Source organism: Macaca mulatta, chromosome 19, assembly GCF_049350105.2.
Source record: "Macaca mulatta isolate MMU2019108-1 chromosome 19, T2T-MMU8v2.0, whole genome shotgun sequence".
In the NCBI taxonomy this organism is placed as follows: domain Eukaryota; kingdom Metazoa; phylum Chordata; class Mammalia; order Primates; family Cercopithecidae; genus Macaca; species Macaca mulatta.
In genome coordinates this window covers 10239749-10253512 of record NC_133424.1, presented here as the reverse complement: position 1 = coordinate 10253512, position 13764 = coordinate 10239749, and the positions used below count along the sequence as shown (strand labels likewise).

Below are 13764 nucleotides of genomic sequence, written 5' to 3'. Positions count from 1 at the left end.
TGAATATATATAAAGTACCTTGTCAGAACACAACAGAATAAAGTTAGAATCTATAATGGCAGAAAAACATTAAAATACATAAATATGTGTGAATTAACACACACTTAAAAAACAGAGGATCAAGAATAAATTTCAAGGCATCTGTTTTCACCACAAAATATGGTAAGTACTTGAGATGGTAGATATGTTAAGTAGCTTCATTTAATTATTCTGTATTGCATTCATAAATTATAATATCATTTCATACTCCATTAATATGTACAATGAAAATTTGTAAATTAAAAAAAGCAATTAGGTTGGGCACGATGACTCATGCCCGTAATTCAAGCACGTTGGGAGGCTGATGCAGGAGGATCACTTGAGGCTGTGAGTTCATGACCAGTCAGGTAACATAGTGAATTCCTATCACTACGAAAAGTTTTCTAAAAAATTAACTGGGTATGGTGGCATGTGCCTGTAGTCCCAGCTACTCTGTGGACTGAGGTGAGAGGATTGCTCCAGTCTGGCCAAGACAGCAAGATCCTTTCTCAGAACATATCAAAAAACAAAGTAATTTTAAAATGAGAGGCCCAGACAGCTGCCTTTCCCTTTGCACTATGTGAAGACACAGTGAGAAGACAGTCATGTGTAAACCAGGAAGCAGGCCCCCATGAGACATTGAATCTACTTGTGCCTTGTTCTTGGACTTTCTAGCCTCTAGAGCTATAAGAAATAAATTTCTGCTAGTCACAAACAACAACAACAAAAATTACAAAAGAAAATATGTGGAGAGAAACAAAAATGAACAGGACAGACCTAAACTTATAGGATGCAATGAGAGTGCTCAGTGGAAAGTTATTATTATTATTTGAGACAAGGTCTGGCTCTGTCCCCCAAGCTGCAGTGCAGTGGCACGATCACAGCTCACTGCAGCTTTGAATTCCTGGGCTCAAGCAATCTTCTTGCCTTGGCCTCCCAAAGTGCTGGGAGTACAGGTGTGAGCCACATTACCTGGCCTCAGTAGGAAATTTATAGCTGTAAATACCTATACATAATTTTACATCTTGTGGAACTACCAAAACGAGGAAAGTAAACTAATCCAACAGAAGAAAGGAAATAATAAAGAGGGGAAATATGTGAAATGGAGAATAGATAAGAATCTATTCAATGAGAATCAATGAAACTAAAAGTTGCTCTTTGCAAAGATCGATAACATCGAAAAACTTCACCTGGATTGACAAAAAAGACAGAAGATGCAAATAATTAGAAATGAAACTGGGGCACACTAACAACATCCTATTCAGAAATAAAGATTATAAGAGGATTCTATGAACAAATAATTGTACAACTAGTTAGATAACCTAAATAAAATGGACACATTTCTAGAAACACAGAAATTAATTGGATTAAAAAGTAAGGAAAAATCTCAACAGACCTGTAACAAGAAGAGAGATTAAATCAGTATTTCAAAACTTCCCAACAGTGAATTGTCAAGGACCAAAGAAGTGTCAATTCACAAACGAATTGTACCAAACATTTAAAGAATAATCAACACCAGTATTTCTCAATATCCTCCAAAAAAGTAGAACAGGAGGCTGGGTGTGGTGGCTCACGTCTGTAATCCCAGCACTTCGGGAGGCCGAGGCAGGTGGATCGTGAGGTAAAGAGATCAAGACCATCCTGACCAACATGGTGGAAACCCCATCTCTACTAAAAATACAAAAATTAGCTGGGCATGGTGGTATGCACCTGTAATCCCAGCTACTTGGGAGGCTGAGGCAGAATTGCTTGAATCCGGGAGGTGGAAGTTGCAGTGAGCCGAGATTGTGCCACTGCACTCCAGCCTGGCGACAGAGGGAGACTCTGTCTCAAACCAAACCAAACCAAAACAGGAGAAAACACGTTCTTTTTTTTTCCTTTCTTTTTTTTTTTTTTTGCTGGGAGTGGTGGCTCATCCTATAATCCTATCACTTTGGGAGGCCCAGGGTGGGCAGATTGCTTGAGCTTAGGGGTTGGAGGCCAGCCTGGGTAACATGGTGAAACCCCATCTCTACAAAAAAAATACAAAAATTAGCCAGGTGTGGTGGCTCACGCCTGTAATCCCAGCACTTTGGGAGACTGAGATGGGCAGATCACCTGAAGTCAGGAGTTTGAGACCAGCCTGGCCAACATGGTGAAACCCTGTCTCTACTAAAAACACAAAAATTATCCAGGTGTGGTGATGCACACCTGTAGTCCCAGCTACTCGAGAGGCTGAGGCAGGAGAATCGCTTGAACCTGGGAGGCGGAGGTTGCGGTGGGCCAAGATCACACCACTGCAATCCAGCCTGGGCAACAAGAGCAAAACTAAACACACACACACACACACACACACACACACACACACACACACACACACACACACAGTAGCCAGGCACAGTGGTGCGTCTGTGCTCACAGCTTCTTCAGAGGCTGAGGTGGGAGGATGGCTTGAGCCTGGGGTGGTTGAGACTGCATTGAGCCAAGATTGCAGCAATGCGCTCCAGCCTGGGCAACAGAGTGAAACTCCATCTCAAAAAAAAAAAAAAAAAAAAAAAAAAAAAAAAAAGAAATTAGAGACTATCTTTCATGAATATAGATGCAAAAATCCTTAAAAAATATTAGTAAATCATATCCAACAGCACATTAAAAGCACTATACACCATGACTAGTGAGATTTATCTCAGGAACGCAAGGTTGCTTCAACAAAAGGAAATTTAAAAATGTAATTCTTCACATTAGTACAAAAGACAAAAAATCCCACAGAATCACCTCAACTAATGCAGGAAAGGCATTTGATGAAACTCAACACTTTTCCTTGATAAAAATTAAGAAAACTGGCCAGGCGTGGTGGCTCATGCCTGTAATCCCAGCACTTTGGGAGGCCGAGGCAGGTGGATCATGAAGTCAGGAGTTGGAGAACAGCCTGACCAAGCTGGTGAAACCCCGTCTCTACTAAAAATACAAAAAAATTAGCCAGGTGTGGTGGGCATTTATAATCCCAGCTACTTGGGAGGCTGAGGCAGAAAATTGCTTGAACCCTGGAGGTGGAGGTTGCAGTGAGCCAAGATCGTGCCACTGCACTCCAGCCTGGGTGACAGAGCGAGACTCTGTCTCAAAAAAATAAAAAAATAAAAAATTAAGAGAACTAGAAACAGAAGGGAGTTTATTCAACAAGACAAAATGCACGTACAAAAACACAGCTAACATTATGTTCAATAGTGAATGCCTAAAAATTATCCCTAAGATCAGGAAGAAGAGAGGTCTGATTTCTCTTTTGTTATTCAACATTCTACAGGAAATTCTTTTCTTTTCTTTTTTTTTTTTTGAAATGAAGTTTTGCTCTTGTTACCCAGGCTGGCGTGCAATGGCACCATCTCCACTCACTGCAACCTCCGCCTCCCAGGTTCAAGTGATTCTCCTGCCTCAGCCTCCTGAGTAGCTGGGATTACAGGTGCCCACCACCACGCCTGGCTAATTTTTTTGTATTTTTAGTAGAGACGGGGTTTCACCAGGTTGGTCAGGCTGGTCTTGAACTCCTGACCTCAGGTGATCCACCCACCTCGGCCTCCCAAAATGATGGGATTACAGGCATGAGCCACCGCACCCAGCCTCTACAGGAAATTCTAGCCAGAGCAATCACACAAGAAAGTAAAATAAAAGGTTTCCCAATTAGAATAGAACAAATAAAAGTATATTTATAGGTGATATTTGATATATAGAAAATTTTGAAGAATCTACAAGAAAACTAGTAGAGCTTGTAATAAATTCTGTAAAGTTGCACAGTACAACATCAAGAGATGAAAATTAGTTTTGTATCTATACACCAGCAATGAACAATCAGAAAAGGAAACTGAGAATGTGATCCCTTTTACAAAAGCATCCAAATAAGTTACATGGGAATAACTTTACTCCAAGAGGTAAAATATTTGTAAACTGAAAATTTCAAAACATTACTGAAAGAATTTAAAGAAGACCTAAATAGAGAGATATTGTATATTCACACATAGGAAGACTCAGTATTATTATTATTATTATTATTATTTATTTATTTATTTATTTATTTATTTATTTTTTTGAGACGGAGTCTCGCTCTGTTGCCCGGGCTGCAGTGCAGTGGCCGGATCTCAGCTCACTGCAAGCTCCGCCTCCCGGGTTCACGCCATTCTCCTGCCTCAGCCTCCCGAGTAGCTGGGACTACAGGCGCCTGCCACCTCGCCCGGCTAGTTTTTTGTATTTTTTAGTAGAGACGGGGTTTCACCATGTTAGCCAGGATGGTCTCGATCTCCTGACCTCGTGATCCACCCGTCTCAGCCTCCCAAAGTGCTGGGATTACAGGCTTGAGCCACCGCGCCCGGCTGGAAGACTCAGTATTATAAAGATACCAATATAACCCAAAGATTCAACTAAATCTCTACCACAAGTCCAACAGTCGTCTTCTTCTTTTTTTTTTTTTTGCACAGAATAAGTGAAGAATGCCTGGTATCAGTAGTATTTCACAATGTAGTATGGGAGGCTTTGAATAATTTGATAAGATATGAGAAATAGTAACAAATACATAGTTGAAGAAGAAAAAAATATACAATAAGGCCAGGCATGGTGCGTGGTGGCTCACGCCTGTAATCCCACTTCAGGAGTGCAAGGCGGGCAGATCGCTTGAGCCCAGGGGTTCCAGACCAGCCTGGGCAACATGGTTAGACCCCGTCTCTACAAAATAATAATAATAATGATAATAATAATAATAATACAAAAATTAGCCGGGCGTGGTGGTGTGCCCGTGTCCCAGCTACTCGGGAGGCTGAGATGGGAGGATGGCTTGAGCCTGGAGAGGTCGAGACTGCAGTGAGCCATGCTCCCACCACTGCATTCCAGCCTGGGCAACAGAGCCAGACCCTGCCTCAAAGGAAAAAAAAAAGAAAAGAAAAAAGAAAGAAAGAAAATAAAAAAAAATGGCAATATTTACAGAAAGTATCGATACATTGAAAACGCAGAGGAATCAACGGTTAGAATTTAGCAAGGTCAGATAAATAAAAAGGAATAAGAGAAAATAAAGTTCTAAAGACGTGATCGAATGGAGGAAGCAGGCCATTTTGTGGATTGGCAGGTTATCAACTGGAGAGAATCCTGAAAGGGGTCCAGGAACGTGGGGAAAGTTTTTAATGAGCATCCTGAGGGGCGAGTCCATCCCCCGACGTTTCGCCTTCCCGGTCCATTCTGTCACGGAAGCCAACCGGTGGGTCTGGTCCCACATCCAGCCCCGCCCCCGGACATGGGCCCCGCCCACAGCCCCGCCCACAGCCCGGATTTAACCCCCACCTTGTCCCGTGGGCCCATTTCTCTCTGCCGACCCACGCACTGAGCCGACCCCTTGATACCTCCGCACCCACGCGGAGGGAAACTAGAATCCTAAAGAGTTCCATCCTGTCCAACTGCCCACGCAACGAGGCACGCCCCTCCCAATGCTCCGGCGGAAGTGACGTTAGCGGCGCGCCAGTTGTCTCTTTTAGTCGCTGGCGCCTATTGCCTCAGAGCCACCTTTTTCTTTGTGTCGTCTGGTCGTTCACTACTTTGGTGAGGCTTGTGTAGACTAGTGGGTTGGGCGTTGTTTCGCGGGGTGGCAGAGGTCACAATCGACCCAGGGTAATCGAGGATCCTCCTTCGAGAGGCCCGGACCACTCCACTCGCGTCCGCGGGAGCCGCGGAGCCATCGGGCGAGGCCACGTCGGAGAGGCCATTCGGACTTTGGGTCCCCTAGAGGAGCTGGGTGGGAAGTGCAGTATGGGCGCGTCCGAGGGATGTTTTCCGCCATGCGTTCCCGTCTTCAAAAGTGTCCAAGGACTCTGAGACCTAAAACATAAGTCTCCAAGGCAACCTTTGTGAATTGTTTTTCAGAGGAGAAAGAATTTTGCTGTTCGCGTTTGATTGACTCCGTCCCCAAGATCCCTGCAGCCCCACGGACCTGGCAACTCCACCGTGTTCGGGTGAGCACTGGGAGAAAGTTGGTTCAAGCGGGCAGGTGCTTCCTTTTTTATGCAAACGAGTGTTTCCTGTGAGATTTTGGCATTTTGCCTTTGCGAAACCTGTATATTTTTTATGGACACTTTACGTTCAGGTAGAAAGGTGCTTTCTTAGCTTAGGGTGTGCGTATTTCTGCATGTGCATATAAACGTTTGTAGACCGCGAGTCTTTCTACTAAAGAAAGCTAAGAATACTCAGCTATTCTTTTCATTTGAAGTTCCTAGCTCTGTACGTCTCCAAAGAGCTTCATAACCAGGCTTCCTGGAAGAAAGGGTGGAGGGTTTACACACAAATACTACAATAATCGAATTTACCGTTAACAGGATGAATGTACTAAGTGTATTTTTTCTGCATTTTTCTTTCGAAAAAACTTAAACCTATGGGTATGTTGACCATCCAGTACGACGAATAAGTATCCATTGTAGCTGCACCTGTATTTAGCGTTTTGTGTAGTTGCTGTCTCGTAAATACATTTTATGGTGAACTGTTTGAGAGTAAATGGGAAATTCATTGCAGAGATGAAGCTCGACATTTCTTTTTTTTTTTTTTTTCCGAGAGGGAGTCTCGATCTGTTGCCCAGGCTGGAGTGCAGTGGCGCGATCTCACCCCACTGCAACCTCCGCCTCCCGGGTTCAAGCGATTCTCCTGCCTCAGCCTCCCGAGTAGCTGGGATTACAGGTGCGTGCCACAATGCCCGGCTAATTTTTTGTATTTTAGTAGGGATGGAATTTTACCGTGTTAGCCAGGATGGTAAAAGCTCGACATTTAAGTAGTGGGTAATACCTGACTCAATGATAAGAGTGTTGTCTTACTAAAACCGTAATTCTATTTGCATCAAGAAAATTACAAATAATATTATCTAATATTTGCTCTGTATAATAAATGAAAATTCTCCAAATTGTTCTAAAATATAACGGAGTGTTTTTGGATCTGAGCTCTATTCAAGCTTTTTTTTTTTTTTGAGGCAGGATGTTGCCCTGATGCCCAGGCTGGAGTGCAGTGGCTTGATACTGGCTCACGGCAACCACCACCTACCACGCCCAAGTTGTCTTTCTGTGCCTGGTTTATTTCATTTAATGTACTGCCCTCTAGTTCTATCTATGTTGTTGAAAATGACAGAATCTCATTCTATTTTTTTTTTTTTTTTTTTGAGACACAGTCTCACTCTGTCTCCAGGCTGGTGTGCAGTGGTGCGATCTCGACTCACTGCAACCTCTGCCTCCCTGGTTCAAGCAATTTTCCTGCCCCAGCCGTTTGAGTAGCTGGGTTTTCAGGTACACACTACCACGCCCAGCTAATTTTTGTATTTTTAGTAGAGATGGGGTTTCACCATATTGGCCAGGATGGTCTTGATCTCCTGACCTCGTGATCTGCCTGCCTCGGCCTCCCAAAATGCTGGGATTACATGCGTGAGCCACTGCACCTGGCCAGGATCTCCTTTTTTGTCTTTTTTCTTGCCTTCCTCCCTGCTCCCCCCCTTCTTTTTTTCCTTCAAGTTCAGCTTTTTATTGAACACATTTCAAAAGAGGTTTGGTCAAAAAGACCGAAGCCAGGCCAGGCACGGTGTTTCACGCCTATAATCCCAGCACTTTGGGAGGCCGAGGTGGGTGGATCACAAGGTCAGGAGTTCCGTACCAACTTGGCCAAGATGGTGAATCCCTGTCTTTACTAAAAATACAAAAAAAGTAGCCTAGCGTGGTGGCAGGCACCTGTAATCCCAGCTACTCAGGAGGCCGAGGCAGAGAATTGCTTGAACCCAAGAGGCGGAGGTTGCAGTGAGCTGAGATCACGCCAGTACACTCCAGCCTGGGCGACAGAGTGAGACTACGTCTCAAAAAAAAAGAAAAAAGACCAAAGGCCATGTCATCATCAGACTCCTCAGATTCTTCTTTCTTTGCTTCCGCTTTCTTCTCCTCATCTGGAGCAGCAGCTGTGGAGGGGGTAGGAGCTCCTGCTGGTGCAGCACCTGCTGCTGGGGGAGCAGGTCCACCAGCTCTTACATTGCAAATGAGACTCCCATGTTGACGTTGGCCAGGGCCTTTGCAAACAAGCCAGACCAAAAAGGTTCAACATTTACACCGGCTGCTTTAATGAGGCCATTGATCTTATCCTCCGTGGTGGTCACCTCGTCCTCGTGCAGAATGTGGGCTGAGTAGATGCAGGCGAGCTTGGAGATGGAGGCCATGTCGTGGGCCAGTATGGGGCTGGTGCTGCCGGATGCGGTGCTAGTTGCCAGATGAAGTGAGGGCCTCACTGCAACGCGGTCCTCGGGAGGACGGAGCACCTTGGCAGCAGCTGAGGAAAGTTTGAGCTCTTGTCACTGAGGCTGGAGTGCAGTGATGCGATCTCAGCTCACTGCAACCTCCACCTCCTGGGCTCAAGTGATCCTCCCACCTTAGCCTCCTGAGTAGCTGGGACTACAGCTGCTCACCACCACACCTGGCTAATTTTTGTATTTTTTGTAGAGATGGGGTTTCACAGTTGCCCAGGCTGGCCTCAAACTCCTGGGCTCAAGTAATCCACCTACCTCAGCCTCCCAAAGTGCTGGGATTACAGGTGTGAGTCACCGCACCTGGCCTGGATCTCATTGTTTTTTATGGATGAACAGTATTCCATTGTATATGTGTACCACACACATTTTCTTTATCCATTCATCTCATCTGTTGAGCTACACTTAGGCTGCTTCCAAATCCTGGCTACTGTGAATACTGCTGTAGCAAACGAGAGTGCAGATATCTCTTGGATATACTGATTTCCTTTGTTTTTTCTTTTTCTTTTTTGTTGTTGAGACGGAGTCTTGCTCTGTCACCCAGGCTGGAGTGCGGTGGCCACATCTCGGCTCACTGCAGGCTCCTTCCTCCTCCTCGGGTTCATGCCATTCTCCTGCCTCAGCCTCCCGAGTAGCTGGGACTACAGGCGCCCGCCACCTCGCCCGGCTAGTTTTTTGTATTTTTTAGTAGAGACGGGGTTTCACCGTGTTTGCCAGGATGGTCTCGATCTCCTGACCTCGTGATCCGCCCGTCTCGGCCTCCCAAAGTGCTGGGATTACAGGCTTGAGCCACCGCGCCCGGCCTCTTTTTTTTTCTTAACGTTTATTTTAGGTTTGGGAGTCCATGTGAAGGTTTGTTACATAGGTAAAGAAATCCAGGTATTAAGCCCAGTACCCAGTGGTTATCTTTTCTGCTCCTTTCCCTCCTCCTGCCCTCCACCCTCAAGTAGACTCCAGTGTCTATCGTTTCCTTCTTTGTATTCATAAGTTCTTATCATTTAGCTCCCACTTGTAAGTGAGAGCCTGTGGTATTTGGTTTTCTTTTCTTTTTAATTATTAATAGATGATTTATTTAAGCAAGAATATATATAGTCATCATTGCCAGACTTAATATGAGATGTTAAATGTTCTATCCAATTTTCCTTCCTGGATAAGTTTTTCTTTCCTATCCATGTCAGTTTTGAAAACATAATACCAGAAGAAGAGGGGCCCAATTCTACATAGAGCTTCCAGGAGTGAGTTTTTAGGTGTGGGTCTGAAATTAGGATAGACATTTGCTGATCTTGCATAGGTCCAACTAATCAAGGCAGGATCTTCGACGAGCGGTGGTTAGGGTCATTGTACTGGAGCAGGTACTCCTGCTGAAACTGGGCTCTTATGGCCAACTGCTTAGCTTGTGCCCTCCCGGTTTCCAGGGACATGTCATATAGTTGGCCAGGTCAAGCATCGAGGGCAGAGTGGCCAGGCGTGACGGAGTATACTTTGGGAATGACATCTTGGTGACCTAGCACACAACTGCCAGTATTTGGTTTTCTGTACCTGCCTTAGTTTGCTAAGTATAATAGCCTCCAGCTCTCTATGTTTTCACCAAAGACGTGATCTTGTTGTTCTTTTTCACGGCTGCATGGTATTCGATGGTGTATGTGTACCACATTTTCTTTATCTGGTCTGTCATTGAGGGGCATTTATGTTGATCCCATGTCTTTGCTCTTGTGAATAGCACTGCATTGAACGTTTGTGTGTCTGTGTCTTTATGGTAGAATGATCTATTTATTTATTCATTTTTTGAGACAGAGTCTCACTCCGTCTCCCAGGCTGGAGTGCAGTGGCGCAATCTCAGCTCACTGCAACCTCCGCCTCCCGGGTTGAAGTGATTCTCCTGCCTCAGCCTCCCAAGTAGCTGGGATTACGGGCGTTTGCCACCGGGCCCAGTTAATTTTTGTATTTTTAGTGGAGACGAGGGTTTCACCATGCTGGCCAGGCTGGCTGGTCTTGAACTCCTGACCCGTGGTCTGCCCACCTTGGCCTCCCAAAGTGCTGGGATTACAGGCATGAGCCACCTCGCCTGGCCAGAGCACTTTATTTTAAAGATAGCCTTTTCCTTTTGGATAAGAAAGTAATATGCGAGATCCTTTCGTGGGCTGATTGAGTTTTCACACTCTTGTGTGAGATGTGCCTCCCTCATACCTTTTTACCATGTCATCAGCACAAAAGAGAGTAATATGTGGGTTGGTATTTTGACACCCGGAATATATATATCACATATATATTATATATTTATATGAGAATGTATCTATCACATAGATATGTAGAGAGAAAGAGAGAGATCTCTATAACTCTATATTTGCATATATATATTTGTGGGGTTTTTTTTGGGTTTTTTTTTTGAGACTCATTCTGTCGCCCAGGGTGGAGTGCAGTGTCACGATCCTAGCTCACTGCAGCTTTGAACTACTGGGCTCAAGTGATCCTCCCACCTCGACCTCAGAAAATGTTGGGATTACAGGCATGAGCCACCATCCCTTGCAGGATACCTGGAATATCTTGTTCCCCAGCAACCTTTCTACTAATTATTTTAGCATCCATGAGTAACCTGCAGTAAATGAACTTCTTTATATGTAGTTAACATTTTTATAAGTGTATTATCAGGTTAAACCTTTAATACTGGATTTTAGGTTAGAGGACAAATGTACGTTTAATTTTGCTGGATATTATAAATTCCCATCCATTGGTGTTGTACCATTTCTGAATCGATGTAAAGTTGTGTAAAAATTATTCTGGAAAGAAATAAGGAACAGACTTTAACTTGTTTTTTGTTTCTTTTTCTGTTTGTTTGTTTTACTGCTGCTACATCTGAAGATAGATTTTAGTTTTAACCGCAAGCCACTTGTTTTCAAAAAGACAGTCAGTGTCTTGTTCAGTTTCATCCTGAATAAGAATACTCAAATATATTTTCAGAAGTATAGTGTTCTTACTTTCTTTCTTTTCTTTCTCGCCGTGCCCCCCCACCCTGTTTTTGAGACAGATTCTTCTTCTCTTGCCCAGGCTGGAGTGCAGTGATGCCATTTCAGTTCACTGCACCCTCCGCCTCCTGGGTTCAAGTGATTCTCATGCCTCAGCCTCTGAAGTAGCTGGGATTACAGGCATGCACCACCACGCCTGGCTAATTTTTGTATTTTTTTATAGAGATGGGGTTTTGTCATGTTGGCCAGGCTAGTCTTGAACTCCTGGCCTCAAGTGATCTGCCCACCTTGGCCTCCCAAAGTGCTGGGATTGCAAGCTTGAACTACTACTGCGGCTGGCCAGTAGTGTAGCGTTTTGGTTTATGTTTTACGTGTGAGACATTTTATATGAGTGTTGTTTAATTCTTGTGTTGTATATTCTATTTCCTTTTTAAAAATAAAAATCCTGTTTATTCGGTGAATCACTTCAGCCTGTGACAGTAATTTTGAATCCAGTTCTATCAGTCATCAAATTGTATAGTCCATCTACGAATTTGATAAGCATGCTGTGTCTTATCTAATTGCCTTAGCTGAAACCTACAGTACAATTTTTTTTTTTTTTTTTTTTTTTGGCTATAGAGTCTTGCTCTGTTGCCCTGGCTAGAGTGCAGTGGCTCACTGCAACCTCTGCCTAGGGAAGAGTATATTTCCACATTCAGTCAAAAGGCAAAATTCATTTCCTTGCAGCTATAGGACTTGTTGCTGGCTGTTGCTGGAGGCTGTGCTCAGCTCCTCGAAACTACCTGCAGGTTTTGTGTGTTGTTGTTTTTGTTTTTTTGAGACAGAGTTTCACTCTTGTTGCTCAGTCTGGAGTGCAATGGCATGACCTTCGCTCATTGCAACCTCCGCCTCCCGGGTTCAAGTGATTCTTTTGCCTCAGCCTCCCGAGTAGCTGGGATTACAGGCATTCGCCACCATGCCCAGCTAATTTTTTGTTTTGTTTTGTTTTGAGACGGAGTTTTGCTCTTGTCACTCAGGCTGAAGTGCAGTGGTGTGATCTTGGCTCACTGCAATCTCTGCCTCCTGGGTTCAAGCAATTCTCCTGCCTTAGCTTCCCAAGTAGCTGGGATTACAGGCACCTGCCACCATGCCTGGTTAATTTTTTGTGTTTTTAGTAGAGACAGGGTTTCGCCTTGTTGGGCAGGCTGGTCTCGAACTCCTCACCTCAGGTGATCCGCCCACGTTAGCCTCCCAAAGTGCTGGGATTACAGGCGAGAGCCACCGCACCTGGCCTCCCTTCCATCTTATAATGCAACATGATAAAGCTTAACATGTTCCATTAAAAGATAAATGCTTAAAGAATACAGCCCTTTGTTCCACAGCAGATAGTGATGGTGAATTTGGAGCTGAGATGGATAAATTGGTAACTGGCATGTTCACCGTTTTGCCTAGTCAGCATCCACATGTGCCCATCTACACACACTTTGATTCTCTTATAATGATTAAGTCTGCATTTCCACTTAACAAGATTGAAGGGAGAATTTCTCACCCCTAAGTGAGAAGGTGCACAGCCCCTCATCACAGGTCATATTAATTTTTTTTTTTTTGGAATGGATTCTCACTCCTTCACCCAGACTGGAGTGCAGTGGTGCGATCTCAGCTCTCTGCAACCTCCGCCTCCCAGGTTCAAGTGATTCTCCTGCCCCAGCTTCCCGAGTAGCTGAGTGAAGGGATGGCCTGCCCCTCCACACCTGTGGGCGTTTCTCGTTAGGTGGAACGAGAGATTTGAGAAAAGAAATGAGACACAGAGACAAAGTATAGAGAAAGAAAAAGTGGGCCCAGGGGACCGGCGCTCAGCATACAGAGGACCCACACTGGCACCGGTCTCTGAGTTCCCTTAGTATTTATTGATCATTATCTTTACCATCTTAAACATAAGGGAGTGGCAGGACAATAGGATCATTTTAGGGAGAAAATTAGCAGTAAGACATATGGACGAAGATCTCTGTGACATGAATAAGTTCAAAGGAAAATGCTGTGCCTTGATATGCATATGTAAACATCTCCACAAACCTCTTAGCATTGTGCCAGCAAGTCCCGCCAGCAAGTCCCACCTTATGCCGTAAGGCGGTTTTCTCCTATCTCAGTAAACAGCATACAATGGGGTCTCACACCGAGATGTTCCATTGCCCGGGGACAGGCAGGATTTTTAACCAGCAAGCTGCCTTCAGGCACTTGTTTAACAAAGACACATCCTGCACAGCCCAAAATCCATTAAACCTTGAGTCACCACAGCACATGTCTCTTGCAAGGACAAGGTTCGGGGTAGGGTCACAGATTAACAGCATCTCAAATACAGAACAAAATGGAGTCTCTTATGTCTGCTTTCTGCATAGACACAGTAACAGGCTGATCTCTCTTTCTTTTCCCCACACTGAGATTAAAGGCGTGTGCCACCATGCCCAGCTAATTTTTGTATTTTTAGTAGACACAGTGTTTCATCATGTTGGCCAGGCTGGTCTCGAACTCCTGACCTTA

General features: G+C 44.5%; 1 protein-coding gene and 2 pseudogenes across 2 annotated transcripts in view; 2 read left to right on the top strand and 1 right to left on the bottom strand.

The window, feature by feature from the left end:
- The window catches only part of ZNF560 (zinc finger protein 560), a 58006-nt gene that overhangs the window by 15578 nt on the left and 28664 nt on the right, over nt 1–13764 (top strand). Inside the window, exons 1-2 of one of the 2 annotated variants that reach the window (XM_015122783.3) lie at nt 5381–5568; nt 5890–5978. The gene's annotated coding sequence lies outside the window, so the exon portion shown is untranslated. Of the gene's footprint in view, nt 1–5380; nt 5569–5889; nt 5979–13764 lie in introns of those variants that run through there. The other variant, XM_077977129.1, reaches the window with a different exon arrangement.
- On the bottom strand, nt 9392–9779 carry LOC100423742 (NADH dehydrogenase [ubiquinone] 1 beta subcomplex subunit 4 pseudogene; annotated as a pseudogene).
- LOC114674265 (small nucleolar RNA U13) lies at nt 10413–10501 on the top strand (annotated as a pseudogene).